We start from the raw sequence: 16,038 nt of genomic DNA, 5'->3' as shown, positions 1-16,038 counted from the left end.
ACGTGCAAATCATACCACTTCCGTACAACACCGCTTAAGTAACTACGCATGTTAGTAATCTTGTCCTTATTAGAGTGCCAGTTGTTCTTCCCAGCGGCATATTCATAGAATTCAAGCCAACCTTCTGGACTTGAAGACATGCCGTCGAATGCATCGGGTTCTGCAAATTTAGTCACCGGCTTCTCAACGTTTAAAGAGCTTATAAGCGATGCCACCAGATGGTTCTGTTGCGAAATCTGTTCTTGTTGTAGCCGAAGAGCTTTGAAAACGAGGCTCACCTCTTCCGTCGACGACTGTGATCCAGAGTCCTTTCGACGCAGCGGTTGAAGAACTAATTCGTCGAAGATCGCCAGATGCAAGTTCACTTTCACAACACCCTTCCGACGTAGTTCACCAGTGTCTATGGAAGCCTTCTCTAAAACCAGGTTCACGAGTTCTGCCGAGTTGAGTTCGCGAGGTAGTTCCACCGCTGGTTCATCTTCAGCTTGGTATCTCGAAAAGGTGATCTTCTCTGCGGAGGTCTCCTCAAGGAAAATCCCTATTGAAAAAATATGTATGAGAATTTCACGAGAACTTCTGTACGCTATTATTGCTCCGTAGACTCGACGACGTCGTACATCGCATGTGTACGAGTGGACATCGTCAATGAGCGAGATCGTTCTCGTGTGGGTATATTAAACGAGATTATTCTCGCATAGCTGTGCTTGACGAGATAGTTCTCGCACGGCAATGCGAAACGATATCGTTCTCGTTTGTGTATGCTACATGAAAATGTTCTCATTCAGCTATGCAAAATGACACCATTCTTGTTTAGCTGCATTCTACAAGTGTTCGCATTTGTGTTGAATGAGTTCTTTTGTTCATGCAATATTTTTGGTGAAGTTCCACACAGTAACACATTCTGCCAACATTGCAGCGATTAATTTCGATCACGTGAGTCGGCCGATGTGCCAGCTCAGAGACAAAGAGGACACTTTTTAGGGCCCACAATTAACACAAACCATCTTTATTTTGTATTCCGAAGCATCGTGGCCAGGTGCTTGTTCAGGTCCTTCAGCCTCCTTGCCTCCGTATCCACAGTGTTCGGCGTTTTTGAAACAGTGCTCGTATGCATCTGCACAAAAATGTAAACAAAGCAGCCGGCCCTGTTAGATTACAACAAGCCATTGGAACTGACATGCACAATAGGTAGCTCCACTGCATAACTGAGTTGGCTGGTTCTTGCATGATATTGTGTGTAAAGCGTGAACATCTCACAGAGAAACAGGAAAAAGAGAACACGGAGGCTCATGAGTTTTCTACCTACGTAAATTGATATTTCAAGATTAACCACAGCAGTTGAAAGCAAGTGCTCGTCCTCGCATTGTCTTGTTCTCGTCTCTGTTAAATGTTCGTGTTTCACAAAGAATAGAAATGGCTGCAGAATTGCAATACAAGACCACTGAAATAGTCTAATAGTTTTCCACAAGTATTTTACATTAAATGAACAAGTATAACCAGCACAATGCGTTGGCGGGCTAGTTGGTGCGAATCCATGAATACTTTGTTTAGCGCGAAACGACACACACAAGAAAGACGACAGGACAAGGCGCTACTCTGAACTGACAGCATTTTATTGCGTCACTCCTTTATAGACCGCTCGAACCAAAGGAACATGCGCAGTGAGCACCATGCGGTGCAGACACCAACAACATCCGATCCAAAGAGCGCACTCATGTGACAGAATCCAAAAAACCAAATTCAGCGCTGTACAAAGTTAAGGAAAGCACACTACTGCACTGCGACTCCAATGACCTAATGAAAAATGCTTCCGATAACTCTCGGGCGGTGGTGTCACGGCTCTTTTTCAAGATCGTGGTATCAGAAAACATGGGTTTGCATTTGGACGTTTTACAATGCTGAGCCAAATGGGAACCTTTGCCTGTTGCTATGGATCATGTATGGCTTATGTTCTCTAAGGCGCTCGTTAACACAGCGGCCTGACTGCCCTACATACACTTTGCCACATGACAAGGGAATCTTATATAAACGACACCGACGCTGCATTCTACAAACTTCACATAGTTCTTTTCACAATCAGGTTTTTTACTTATTTTAGAAATACGGCAGCACAACATTGACAGTTTCTGAGGAGCGGAAAACACTACCGGAATTTGGTATTTAGTGGCGACATTATTTAGATTGTGAGCCAGTCTGTGGCTATACGGCACAACTTCAGGCCTCTTCTTTTGTGTGATGCAGTTACTTTTGTGCCGCTTCCCTTTCAGTTTCTGAAGCAATACTTCCGAGACTGATGTTACCACCACACTTGGGTAACCAGCAGTCTGCAGCCTATTTAACTGTGCAATGAAACTCATGTTCGCAGAGTGATGACAAGATTGCATTAAGGAAGATTCTAAACACATCAAAGCAATGGCGCGTTTCACAGTCTTTGAGTGCGCAGACGCATAAGGTAAAAGTTCCTTACGTGCGCGTGGCGAGTAGATCCGACAGGCGTGGCCTGTTTGTAAGGATAGCTGCAAATCTAAAAACTGGAGTTTACTGTCCCTAGATAGCTCATGTGTGAAAGTTAAACCTTTGCCATTGTCATTGAAAAGTGTTAAAATATCAGCTACCGTCACGGAGCATTCGTTGTTGGTCTGTTTTATCACAACAAGAAAATCGTCAACATATCTAAAAATTTGAACCGAGTCATTGTTTAAGGCACTCTTAAGAGTGCGGTCGACAAAAGATAAAAAAATATTACAAAGAGCAGGCGCCACACATGAACCAATACACACACCATTTTTCTGGATAAAAAGGTTATTTTCGAACAGGATAAAAGTTGCACTTAAATAAAATTCAAGAAGGGACATGAAACCTTCTGAAGACAACCCGGTGGCATTGCAAAAATCTACCTCGCCACTTTCTTCGATGCACGTCATCACACTGCGAAATAGCTCATCATGCAGTATTGAATAGTAAAGATCTTCGACATCAACAGAAAAAATGTCGGCTACTGAATGGTTGTCTTCCAGAAAGGAAACAACATCGAAAGAATCCTTTATGCCATAAGGATCATCAATAGTTAAATGCTTCAACTGTTTTTGCAAAAAGCGGCTAACCAAAACCTGCCAATAGTTGTTTTCACTGACTATTGTACGGAAAGGCACATCCGGTTTGTGTGTTCTTGCAGTGAAAAAAAACATCTAAAGCAAGTACCTTACATTGTTTACCATCTTTCACAATCTTGGTGAGGCCTATATTTTCCAACAAAGAAATGGCTTTGCGTTTTACCTTCTGAGCTTTCTCATTTGCCAGAATGAAGTGTTTGTTGACAGCCTCAATGGCTTTTTTGTTGAAGACAGCAGACGGAGCTATCACAAACCCGCCCTCTTTGTCACTCAGTAACAGCCGCAGTTCATTGTCTCTAAAGAAAGATACTGTCCTTTTGATCACAGCTGTCGAAGGTGGCGCGCTCCCAGTGGCGGTCCTACGAAGGTTGTACACCCTATCGAGGAGGCACCACTCCTGGTCCTCTAGTTCTGCTTTCCTTGCGATGCGCCTGTTCAAAGCCAGTAGCTCATGTGCAGGAATTCTTGGTTCCGTGCTGTACTTCGGCCCATTCTTTAGCAATGCAGCAACTTCGTCAGGAAGCCTGACGTCACCGAGCACCTGGAAACCAGCGGTGACCGGTTGCGTTTTTTCCTTTCTGCACGGTAGTCTGGACCGGAGGAGTAGCAGCAGCTGTGTCCACCAGAATTCTGTAGTCCAAGTTGATAGAAGTCTGTAGAAACGAAACTTCTTCTAGGCCACAATAGGTGCATCGCGCGAGTAGCACACAGCTCTCAACCAGTCGTACAGAAGGCGTACCTGCCCCCAAATTTCAGAACGAAGAATCCGACACATTCGCCGCACGTGACCGACGGAAGGCCTGACGTTCCCGAAGAGACTCGCCACATCTTGAGGAACATGTCCATTCTTCATGCAGAACGTAAGCATCCTTGCACGGCACACAGCAAAAGCTATGTGACTGACCAGAACAGCAGGATCAGGAGACAAATATCAGTGGGCCCTGATATTTGTGTGTCTGTGTCATAGGCCTCACCAAGATTGTGAAAGATGTAAAACAATGTAAGCTACTTGCTTTAGAGGTTTTTTCACTGCAAAAACGCACAAACTGGATGTGCCTTTCCGTAAAATAGTCAGTGAAAACAACTGTTGGCAGGTTTTGGTTAGCCGCTTTTTGCAAAAACAGTTTAATCATTTAACTATTGACGATCCTTATGGCATAAAGGATTCTTTCGATGTTGTTTCCTTTCTGGAAGACAACCATTCATTAGCCAACATTTTTTCTGTTGACGTCGAAGATCTTTACGATTCTATACCGCATGATGAGCTATTTCGCAGTGTGATGACGTGCATCGAAGAAAGTGGCGAGGTAGATTTTTCCAATGCCACCGGGTTATCTTCGGAAAGTTTCATGTCCCTTCTTGAATTTTATTTAAGTGCAACTTTTATCCTGTTCGAAAATAACCTTTTTATCCAGAAAAATGGTGTGTGTATTGGTTCATGTGTGGCGCCTGCTCTTTGTAATATTTTTTTATCTTTTGTCGACCGCGCTCTTAAGAGTGCCTTAAACAATGACTCGGTTCAAGTTGTTAGATATGTTGACGATTTTCTTGTTGTGATAAAAAAGACTAACAACGAATGCTCCGTGACGGTAGCTGATATTTTAACACTTTTCAATGACAATGGCAAAGGTTTAACTTTCACACATGAGCTATCTAGGGACGGTAAACTCCAGTTTTTAGATTTGAAGCTATCCTTACAAACAGGCCACGCCTGTCAGATGTACTCGCCACGCGCACGTAAGGAACTTTTACCTTACGCGTCTGCGCACTCAAAGACTGTGAAACGCGCCATTGCTTTGATGTGTTTAGAATCTTCCTTAATGCAATCTTGTCATCACTCTGCGAACATGAGTTTCATTGCACAGTTAAATAGGCTGCAGGCTGCTGGTTACCCAAGTGTGGTGGTGACGTCAGTCTCGGAGGTATTGCTTCAGAAACTGAAAGGGAAGCGGCACAAAAGTAACTGCATCACACAAAAGAAGAGGCCTGAAGTTGTGCCGTATTGCCACAGAGTGGCTCACAATCTAAATAATGTCGCCACTAAATACCAAATTCCGGTAGTGTTTTCCGCTCCTCAGAAACTGTCAATGTCGTGCAGCCGTATTTCTGAAACAAGTAAAAAACCTGATTGTGAAAAGAACTATGTGAAGTTTGTAGAATGCAGCGTCAGTGTCGTTTATAAGATTCCCTTGTCACGTGGCAAAGTGTATGTAGGGCAGCCAGGCCGCTGTGTTAACGAGCGCCTTAGAGAACATGAGCGATCCATACCAACAGGCACAGGTTCCCATTTGGCTCAGCATTGTAAAACATGCAAATGCAAACCCATGTTTCGTGATACCACGATTTTGAAAAAGAGCCGTGACACCACCGCCCGAGAGTTATCGGAAGCATTTTTCATTAAGTCACTGGAGTCACAGTGCATTAGTGTGCCTTCCTTAACCTAGTAAAGCACTGAATTTGGTTTTTTGGATTCTGTCACATGAGTGCGCTCTTTGGATCGGATGTTCGTGGTGGCTTCACCGCATTGTGCTCACTGCGCATGTTCCTCTGGTTTGAGCGGTCTATAAAGGAGTGACGCAATAAAATGATGTCAGTTGAGAGTAGCGCCTTGTCCTGTCGTCTTGTGTGTGTCGTTTTGCGCTAAACAAAGTATTCATGAAGCATAACCAGCTCATGCAAGTGAATACACAGATTTCACAGCTTTTTGCTACCGCACTGCGGAATATGCAGATGGAAAACACTGCATAGATGCCAGTGCAGAATTGTTTATAGGAAAGATTAATGCACCTTTAATACCACTATAGAAACTAAATGAGTTTTTGTTAGCATGTTAGAGCACTCAATATGACCAGCTTCTATTACATAACATTTCAGCTGCTGTCTGGCCCTGCTCCCGATACTGCACTGGTCAAACATAGGTGCAACCACACTCTTCAATGGCTTTTTGTATTATTGCGTCAGTTTTTTAAGGCTAATTTTAGCCCCCCCCCCCCAGTTATCTGGGAGCCGTTGCATCACAGTGACGACAGCTGAGACAAGGATCTGTTTGTACGACAAGGTTAATCTTCCTCTTTTGCTTACTTAAACCTCCCCTCACTTTACTAATTATGTGGCACAGCAACACAATTGTTATATGCCGCCTCTTTAAAAATGCCTAATTTATTGTACAGGCAGAAATAGCTTCGCTAACCGCAGCACTACTCAATTTTCATTAAAAAGAATATCTTACTCCTGAAGCAGTGCAACAACTACAGCTACCAAACTGGTTGTTTGCTGGTGCAAAATATTAATAAGCTTACCGGCTAATGTAAAAACTACAATATTTTTATCGTCATATCAGCATTCATAGTAGCCATGCCATGTGTCGCATTCGCAGTTGTGCAAGCAACATGCATTGCCAATTTATCTGTTAGCATTGCCCTTTCGCTTCTCGCTTGATATTGCTGGGCAAGCAGTCAAACTGGATAGTTAGACACTGCCTGTCACCTCCTTACCTTCCTTATGAATTGTGCATTAAATGAGGATTTTTTCTTGGTGAAACAGTTCTAGTTTGAGGCCTAAACAAGCTCCAAGGGAGTTTGCATTTAAGGAGTGTAACCATCCTCTGAAAACATGTACATGAGGAACACTGCAGAAAGAGCACTTCAAAAAAAAGAACACGAGTGTATTTATCCCCAAGGCCAAACCTTGTGTCTTCTTAAATATTTATCAAGTCAAACTCAAAATTGGTACTGAGGTGCAAGGTGTCCACAACATATTACCTTGTGAAAGCACAGTGGTGCCTGGATGTTGTGGGACCAGCTCGGACGTGGAGATCAGCACTGATCAGCAACACTGCAGTCTCCTTACAGCTTTTCTGCAGGCCCAGCCACACCTGCAATAAAACAAGTGAGCTTGGTGCCACAAAGTACTGCATTTACTCGCATAATGATCGCATTTTCTTGTAAAAAAAAATGGTCACAAATTCAGGTGTGTGATCATTATGCCGGTTAAATTTCCCGCAAAAAGAATTTTTTTCATCCCGCGTTTGCTGCGGGATGGCAATAGGTCAAGAAATAAGTGGCTGCCACTGTATGTAGTGCGGGACACCGAAACAAAAGTGGCGGCCAGCATAGCAAGCTGAAAACACCAAATGCGCCAAACGCGATTTTTTTTCTCTCGAGTACATTACTTGCATTGAAAATTTCTTCCATATCAGTAATGAATAATATCGTTAATATCGGTAAGTTTGTGGCAATAACGTCGCCATGTCCACTATGAGGGGGCAGAAACAGATGGGCACGCTTAGCTGCCAGTGACATAGAAAGACACGGCGGGCATGCTGCAGAAACTGCGGCATTTGTCTTCACTACTATCCTAATACAGCACGTTTGTGCTAAGGGTGGGCAAATATCTTAGCTGTGTTACAAGTGTCGGCGTATGGATAGGGTACACTTCTAACGTATCAGTGTAAACGTGGCTGCTATTGTTGCCGCTCGTGATTTGTTGCGTGCCCACGAGTGCAGATGAGAAGAATCGAAAGGCATCTTTTTTGTTGCTGTTGACCACAACCATTACAAAGCCTACACATAATAAAGGCAATTTTGGTTGTAGCTTTTTTGTCATGGAAGTGCGGAAAGTAATGAAAGGAATGAAAACGAGCATCTGCTTAAAAATGTTTGGTGCGTGCAGACCACTTGGTTTATCTTGAAGAGTTGTTCGTGTAGCATTCGACAGATGGTAAGCGCGATCATTAATAGCTAGACTTGGCACATGACATATCGCTGCAGCAAGTTAGGGGTGCAATCATTACACAGGAAATAAAAAAAATCGAATTTGGACGACAAAATTCAGGGCTGCGATCATTACGTGAGTGCGATCATTATGAGAGTAAATACGGTAAATATAGAAAGTGACACTGTGAACAAAGCAATACTTATTAGGTATGAAATGCTGATATTCGCCCGTAGAAAGCTTTAAGTAACAAAGCCTGCAAGATAAGGAAAATGCAATGTATGGGCCATCTGTACAAGAACATTAATCAAAGGTCCCTTCATTTTTTAGTCCCTTCTCCTCCTCATGCATAGATGGCAGTCAGGTTAAGTAAACTGGACCAGATTGCCACATAGTGTAAGCAAAGGTGGTCACTTTGTGGGCCAATTATGATACAATAGCACAACATGCATCCCTACAGTTGTTTTATAGTGTTCCGTAATGCTAGCCACCTTGTAGGCCCTACAGTGTCAAAGCATCCATAACTTTAACAGCGTTACCCAGTAGGGATAACCAATAAGTGTCCACAGCAGCACAACTCAGCATATCTATCAGGAGGCTTTCGTTACACTTTTACAATTCTCCTCTTATGGCTTCATCCCAATTTTTGTCAATACAAGCTTGAAGCCTCTGCACAATCTGAATGCAACAGGGCACTATAAAAAATACCACATCTTCCTACCCAATTCCATGCTTAATATAAGACTGGAAAGTTCACTATCATGTGCAGAACAAGCCAAATTGTTCTGGAATCAAGTAATCTTCCACTACCTGTGAAAAAAAGGCATGCAAGAAAGAGTACGTCGAGCACAGGGGTGTTGATGGATATTAAATACCACTGTCGTGCAGTAGACACCACGTCAACAAAACAGGCCAATGTATAAATGACTGGATCTGCAACCATGTCAACTGAATGCTCAGGTCATTTGGTGGTGCAAAGCTCACTTGCATTATTTTGTTTGAAAACTATGCAACTGTGGCAATTTGTTACGAGCATAGGGCTGGCAAGATTTGTGAGCCTTTCCTTACATGTGTTACAGAGAATCTGCGAGTTGGCTCGCCCTCCAGTGGATTATCAGATAGCAAGACTGCTTATTTATCATTGTAAAACAAGTGTCATAGTAGCCATGCTTCTTTTCGCAGTTGTGTGAGCAACATACATTGTGGATTTATCTGTTCTTGCCCTTTCACCTCTCACTTTATATTGCTCTGCAAGCAGTAAAATTGGATGGCTGTTAGACTGTTATGTCCTGTCACCTCCTCACCTTTCTTATGAATTGTGCATTAAATAAGGCTTTTTTCTTGGTGAAAGAGTGCTACTTTAAGGCATAAACAAGTTCCATGGCAGTTTGCATTTAAGCATCCTCTGAAAACATGTACATGAGGAACACTGCAAGAAGAACGCTTAAAAAAAAGAACACGAGTGTATTTATCACCAAGGCCAACCCTTGTGTCTTAGCATATTTCTCAAAACTGATACTGAGGTGCAAGGTGTCTATATCATATTACCTTGTCAATGAAGCAAAGCACAGTGGTGCCTGGATGTTGTGGGACCAGCTCGGACGTGGAGATCAGCACTGATCAGCAACACAGTAGTCTGCTTACTCTTTCTGCAGGCCCAGCCACACTTGCATTAAAACAAGTGAGCTTAGTCTCACAAAAGTATAATATAAAAAGTGACACTGTGAACTAAGTAATTCTTATTAGGTATAAATAGGAATGAAATGATATTCGCCCATAGAAAGCTTTGAGTTAACAAAGCGTGCGAGATAAGAAAAGTGCAATGTATGAGCCATCTGTGCAAAAACATAAATCGAAGGTCCCTTTTTTCGCTTCTCTCCTCGTTTTCGTGCATAGATGGCAGACAGGTTAAGTAAACTGGACCAGACTGCCACGTAGCGTAAGCAAAGGTGGTCACTTCTTCGGGGAGCAGCCTGTAGGCTGCTTCTTGAAAGAGTATTAGAAAATGCTAATAATGCATATATGCATTATTCACAAGAGGCCTTGTTTCTCTCAGAATGCCACAGCCAATCACATATGTCAAACTGACCATTTTAAAATTCATGAAAAGTACAGCATAGCTTTGAGGGTACCCCAAACTACTGAAATTCACATCAGCCAAGTTCAGCAGACAACACCATAATCAAGCCTCTAGAAGTTGTGCATATTATTGCAAGTTGACAGAATAATGAGGAAGAGAAGGTGAGGGAGATGGTGCCACTATAGCATAGTTCAAACTCTATCCCACATCATGTGCAGAAGGGCAAAGAATGCGCAGCTTTCAGTTATACTCTCACCTGTGACAACTGCACCAGGTTTACTGACATGCGTAACAAGCAGTATGTGATACCACGTTATTGCATCCTGCAACTGATGTGACATCAGAGATCAGCTTGAAGCTTGACGCTAAGCTATACTAGGGACACATAATGAACTGGCTACATTAAAATCTAAAGCAAAAGTGTTGAACATTGTTTGCCAGCCTGTGCACTTCATATTTTACAAAAATTCTAGACAGAAATCCTGTGTTGGAAAGACAGCACGCACTTTCCTAAAGCTTTCTCTCAGCATCCACACTTTTCTATGCATACATTATTAACCATTATTTACCTTGACACACTGTACACAAGCAGCACACTTGGAAAAGCAGAAACTAACATGTTTTTAGATCAGTGAGTTTTTCTCAGTGCTTTTGTTGCTGCAAACTTAGCCTGCTTCTGGAACGTATCTTAATGAACTTACCTAAAGCATGTGTCCCTTTGCTAATTTTATTAGGGATTTTTCATTGCTAGCAATTAAGAAAGCAAAGCGCCAGGACTATTTTTTACGTGGATTTTCGCAATCCTATGCCACCCCATTTCTCAGCAGCTTTAGAACATCTTCACTAATAAAACTTCGTTCTCATTACTTAATGGAACATTAGTAAAATTGTAGAATAGCAAGAATTTATAAATTGCATGAGAGACTCAGAAAAGTTGACAGGTGCCAAATACACGAACAGACCCTAGAACACATAAATGGCTGTGACCGTTTAGTACGTACCTTGTCAAAGCAGGCAGATCAGATGCTTTGTCGTGCTGTTCAAGCTGCATAGTGCCGCAGCCTATGTGGTGCAGAGATGCCTCCGTCTCAGGAAATTGTGACATCCCTAAACAATAAATGTTCAGTTTATTGTAATCACTGCTGAAACTGCAAACTTGTGATTTGACAACATCGCGTCAAATTGGGGAAAGCTCTCGTACAGCCAGCTACATGAAGCTGCATCCGCTTAGAGAAATTAAATATTTCATTCTTACATCACAGGCGGTTATTCAACGTGTCAAAGGCACGAAAACAAACAACACTAAACACAAGAAATACAGGTTGCCTTGGCGACAACCTATAAGCATCAAAGTTTGCATCCAAGCTAAAATCTTCTCACGAGTCAGATCATTTGGATGCCGTCGCGCGTTAACGTTAGCTGTGAAAACATTTGCGCAACACATCAACGTACTTCTAGAATTGTCTATACGATTTCTTGCTGAGAAATTACGTATAGAAGCAGTGACATTTCCTGCTTGAATTTTTTTGCCCGTTCAGACGAAGCGATGACCCGGCGCTAGCATACTTCATAACAAAAAGAAAATAAACAATAGATGAAGCACTTAGAACATTAACCTCGGGGTAATTTTCGTGAAACTTTTTGCTAAATGTGCACTCCGATATCGAACGAACATTAGGAAATCACTGTTATTGTTCTTGTAGCTGTACTAATCATCTTCTGCTGCGCATGACAAGGTACAGTGCTCACGGAATGAAACGCGACACGGAGCATTTAGTAAAGCCTTGCAAACGTGCAAAGTACGCGAGAGGACCATGTCATGTCGCAAGGAATTTGGTGACCAAAGGTGACGAGGACTCCGATGTACGTGTACGCACCAAAATTACGTCGATGTGACACGAACTACAGCCGGTGAAAACGAATATATGCGCATTACTAAGCCCTAAATTGACGCGTTTCATTCCGTGAGCACTGTACACTACATGAACCATAAGAAGGCGCAAGGCGCCGGACTTACCGTCTGAGGCGAGCGCTCCTTTGTGTCCGTTCACGCCGCATCGACTGCACCAACAGTCCGTCCAGCGTAGTGTTGAATTGCGGTGAACTACAGCACGCGACAGCACAACTATCAACACATTCTTCCGTGCACTGTGACCCGATGCGGGAGCGGCGAGACAAAGAAGCGCGAATTGACCGCACTACGATAATCAACAACGGCGCACCGCAAGAAACATACAGCGAGCTAATAGCGTTGCACAGGCCCCAGGGCTTAGTGATCGTTAATTCACACACAAAAAAAGGAGCACATGTTCTCTAAGCACCGCGTAAATATGATCAAACGATCAGCACCACATCGGCCGCCCGCCGCAACAACGCCTATGGAGCGATGGCCTATAGTCCTCTTTAAGTATCCCAATTCCTCGGCTATGCGCACCATGCAGCCCGCTGCCGTTCCCGCCACCGCAGCACTGCCATCGACCTCCGCGCCAAGCATCCGAGCGTCGTCTGCTATAGCCTGGCACAGTTATGGTTGTTAGTCGCGGCACTCGGCATTTACATGGTGCTCGCTGAATAAAGCAGCCGTTATTTCTTTCTGTTGTTGTTTAAGCTGAAGTATAATATTCTACAGACACCATACCTGAGAGTGCACGTCCGAAGAAAGTGAGATGGAAAAAAAGGTGGGCCTACAAACCAAAGTGCACACTCAATGTTAACGCTTGGTGACCCACACGTCGCCGGTACTGGCGTCTCCATGAGCGCAAAACTTGGACCGGACGCAAAAGACCTCGACCGCCAGCCACGTGCCCGAGGACAGTTACAAGGCACACGCAATGAGAAAATAAAATCGGCTACAGCACAAGAAGCGCAAACACCCGCAAGTAACGTGCACATGTCAGCAGAGCAGCGCCGCTCACTTGGTGCAGAGCTCGACCGCAGCGCCCTCATAGTCCCCGGAACAAGTCGCGCCCTGCTCGAAAGGAAGACTCGCGCAACTGAGAAACTACTTCGGTCCGAAATGAAGGGAAATGACGTCGTTTGTTTACTTCGCCGTCTGTGGTTCCGGTAACTGTGATCGCATGAGTAGCGTGGGTAGTAGAGGCGTATTATTTCCATGTTTTTGCGTGTTTTAGGCGGCCTTTTTCAACAACTTTGCTGACATTGCTTTCAACAGTGAGGACAGCCTGTGGAGCAGCCCTATCAACCGGACAGGGCCGTAAAATCTGTTTGAAGTTCGCAGCACATCGTCGTTTGGTTTGTGAATGTTAGAAGGTGTTCGTTTCTCAGCGGCGTAATCGACGACGGATTTGGCGTCGAGTGGTGTGCGCTTTGTTCCGGCTTGTGCGCCGTTCTACGGATGTGTACTGTTAATGAGTGGTGCTGTTTGTGCATCGGGAAATGGTGCCACGCCGGTTTGATTTGCTTTTTTGTAAAAACGTCCGTGCCGTCTTTGTCGAGTGCTTCCGGAAACTGCTCGCCTTTTGTGCGTGCGTGTGTGTGCGTGTGTATGTGTGTATGTGTGTGCGCGCGCGCGCGCGCTTCTGATATGCGTGGAACGCGTAGGAACGTCCGTACAGTCTTTCGCGAGTGCTTTCGGAAACTGCTCGCATTCTGTCTGTGTGCGCACGCGTGTGACATTCGTCGTTATTGCGATTTGCAAAGGTGTTTTTCATTTGGTGACTGCGTCTGCGAATGCCAGGATGCGATACACGTTCGTCATTTAGAGACGCTGCTTCAATGTAGGGTCACTTACATTTTGGTTGCTTGGAGGTCAGCTTTCAACGCATGGCAAGGCATTGCAGTGCGCTTAACCATCATTGGCACACGAACTGCTTTGTTATTTCTCCTTTAATTTCAAATTCAGTTTTGTGTAGTATGTAGGGAGATAATGGTCACCAAGATGCGACGCTCATCTCGTTTTTTGCCACTGCTGTGCACATATGAGGATTTTTTACTAGGTCAAGCCCTCTCAGCAAGTTGTGAAACACTTAGTGCAAATAATTTTTCACAGCAGTAACTGTGATCATTACCGCAATTGATCACATGACATTTTTAGAGATTGTTATTTAATTACAATATTTTTAATTTATTTGTGACAAAGTGCGATGGATTTTGACTGCTATTTTGGCTATCTGTTCACCAACCTATTTATACTGTCTTGTGGTTCTGCTTTTTATTTTTATATGTGGGCATGCATGGCCAATCGCACGCTTGCCTTCTACAATTGGACATAAACAGGCACTAACATGCTCTTAGCAGATTTGTATTTGACACTATTGTGATTGACGCACTTGGCTATTTGGAAAATATGCAGGTTCAAGTTCGCCCTTATACTACCTCTGACTGATATATCTGATGCAAGCAATATTATTAGGATGTGACAAAGTGCATACATAATTTATCACTGATCAAACTGCTTGCAATAAACTTTGCCAACTCGTCCTTGTTTGAAGCATCTCCAAAGTGCTATAATCACATTGCCAGATTATTTTATTGCGTGCACAAACAAACATGTAACATTTTATTATGAAACTTTTATGGTACCTGACTCCTATATTGCAATAAAATCTTAGGCAGATCTACTCTCTGTACTAGGGATTCAAACTCTGCTGATAGCTTTTGACAATATCATTGTGCTATCCAGTGCTTACTGGCTGGTCGAGGAATGCGTCATGCAAAGGCAGTAGTATCGCCATAAGTGTTCATCCGAGAATATGTCCCCAAGTGAAAATCATTGCATCAAAAGTACCGACACCAGCTTTGATGGGGATGAAATTCCAGAAGTTGAGCTCTGAACGTCTTATTTGCTCTGTAGTTTATGCTGGTATATATGTGTCAGAATGATTCAATGTGATCATACAGCACATTGATCACACTCTTGCATTTACTACGAACAGCTCATAAATCTGACTGTCATTAATGAGCTTTTGTATGCACTACGACTTAAGTGCACACACTTTTTATACAATTCAGTCATCTTCAAAGATCAAGTTGCTCATACGACTACAGTGCGTACACATCACATGCCACCTCACACACGTCATACATAATCTCGTCAGGTCTACACAACTCATCGCACACATGTCACTCAAGCTCTATGCATTCATATCGCACATCGCATAAATCTCGTGCACTTCGTAAATGTCTGCGTAGCGCATCACACAGATCTCGCCCGTTTTCTCTGCGAGTTCGTTCAATATGCATTTCATATCGTTCTTTTCTCGTCAAATCTGTGCGACATGCATCCATCTCGTTCTATTTCTCGTCAAATCTGTGCGACATGCATACATCTCGTTCTATTTCTCACACAAATTTTTCAATAGGGATGCCACCCACATGTTGGAGTCCGCTGTCGGCTGCGCCAAAATAATGTAGCGTTCCTAGTTAAAGGATACAATAGACGGAGAGTATTGCTATGGAACTGGCGTCCATCTTGTCTACCATTTTATTCTCACTTCCTTCTTCTCTTCTCCTGAACCCAGACTCCTGCGCTTCTTCATCTTCTATTCCAAGGCTCATACCGCTTCAAGACAGTGCTCAGATTCCCTACTCTACTCGCCTAGGGACAGTTTAACTAAGCCAATAAACCTTTTTTCCTTCATTCCTACTGCTCGACGTACTTGTCGATGGGCTTGGTGGATTGCTTGCGCTAACGCCACCCTGTACCTCAACAACTCGCCGCATACCTTATAGTAATGAATGAAGCCATCGGCGACCGGGTCACGGCGCACGCTTCCTACGGCGCCATCCAGGCACGTACGCAGGATATCTATATGGGGGGGGGGGGGCAAAGTAACTTTTCTATGCAAATGAGGAGGGCGTGTACCTTTACGAGTACATGTGTGAATAACGCCCACCATTCGCCGTAAACACGTGTAAATCCGCAAAAGAGAAATGCAATAAGGTGTATCTCACAGGTACGCTTGTGAGGTACTCCTTTCCTTTACTTGGCGAACAAGGAGCCACGTCAAATGGATTCACGCAGGAAAGAGCGTAAAATAAAGATTTCTATAGTAAAATACAGCTTTAAAAAACAGCATTTGGCAACCAAGGCACATGCGCCGCGCGGGTATGGTGGCTTCTAGCCACCATAACACGGGGTTGTGTTACTCCGCAAGCCAATCACTGAAGCAA

At 43.6% G+C, this 16,038-nt stretch overlaps 1 long non-coding RNA gene across 1 annotated transcript; it reads right to left on the bottom strand.

Moving 5' to 3' along the window:
* Positions 1–990: 990 nt before the first annotated feature.
* LOC139053356 (uncharacterized) lies at positions 991–12,575 on the bottom strand. The gene is made up of 5 exons (XR_011510431.1): positions 11,924–12,575; positions 10,908–11,013; positions 9,375–9,492; positions 6,875–6,987; positions 991–1,114 (listed from the first exon to the last, which is right to left on the bottom strand). It is a non-coding gene; the product is annotated as an uncharacterized lncRNA (long non-coding RNA).
* Between the last annotated feature and the right edge of the window lie 3,463 nt (positions 12,576–16,038).

The sequence above is a fragment of the Dermacentor albipictus genome, unplaced genomic scaffold, assembly GCF_038994185.2.
Source record: "Dermacentor albipictus isolate Rhodes 1998 colony unplaced genomic scaffold, USDA_Dalb.pri_finalv2 scaffold_96, whole genome shotgun sequence".
Classification (NCBI taxonomy): domain Eukaryota; kingdom Metazoa; phylum Arthropoda; class Arachnida; order Ixodida; family Ixodidae; genus Dermacentor; species Dermacentor albipictus.
The sequence above is the reverse complement of the archived record's forward strand: the minus strand, read 5'-3'. Positions and strand labels throughout refer to the sequence as shown.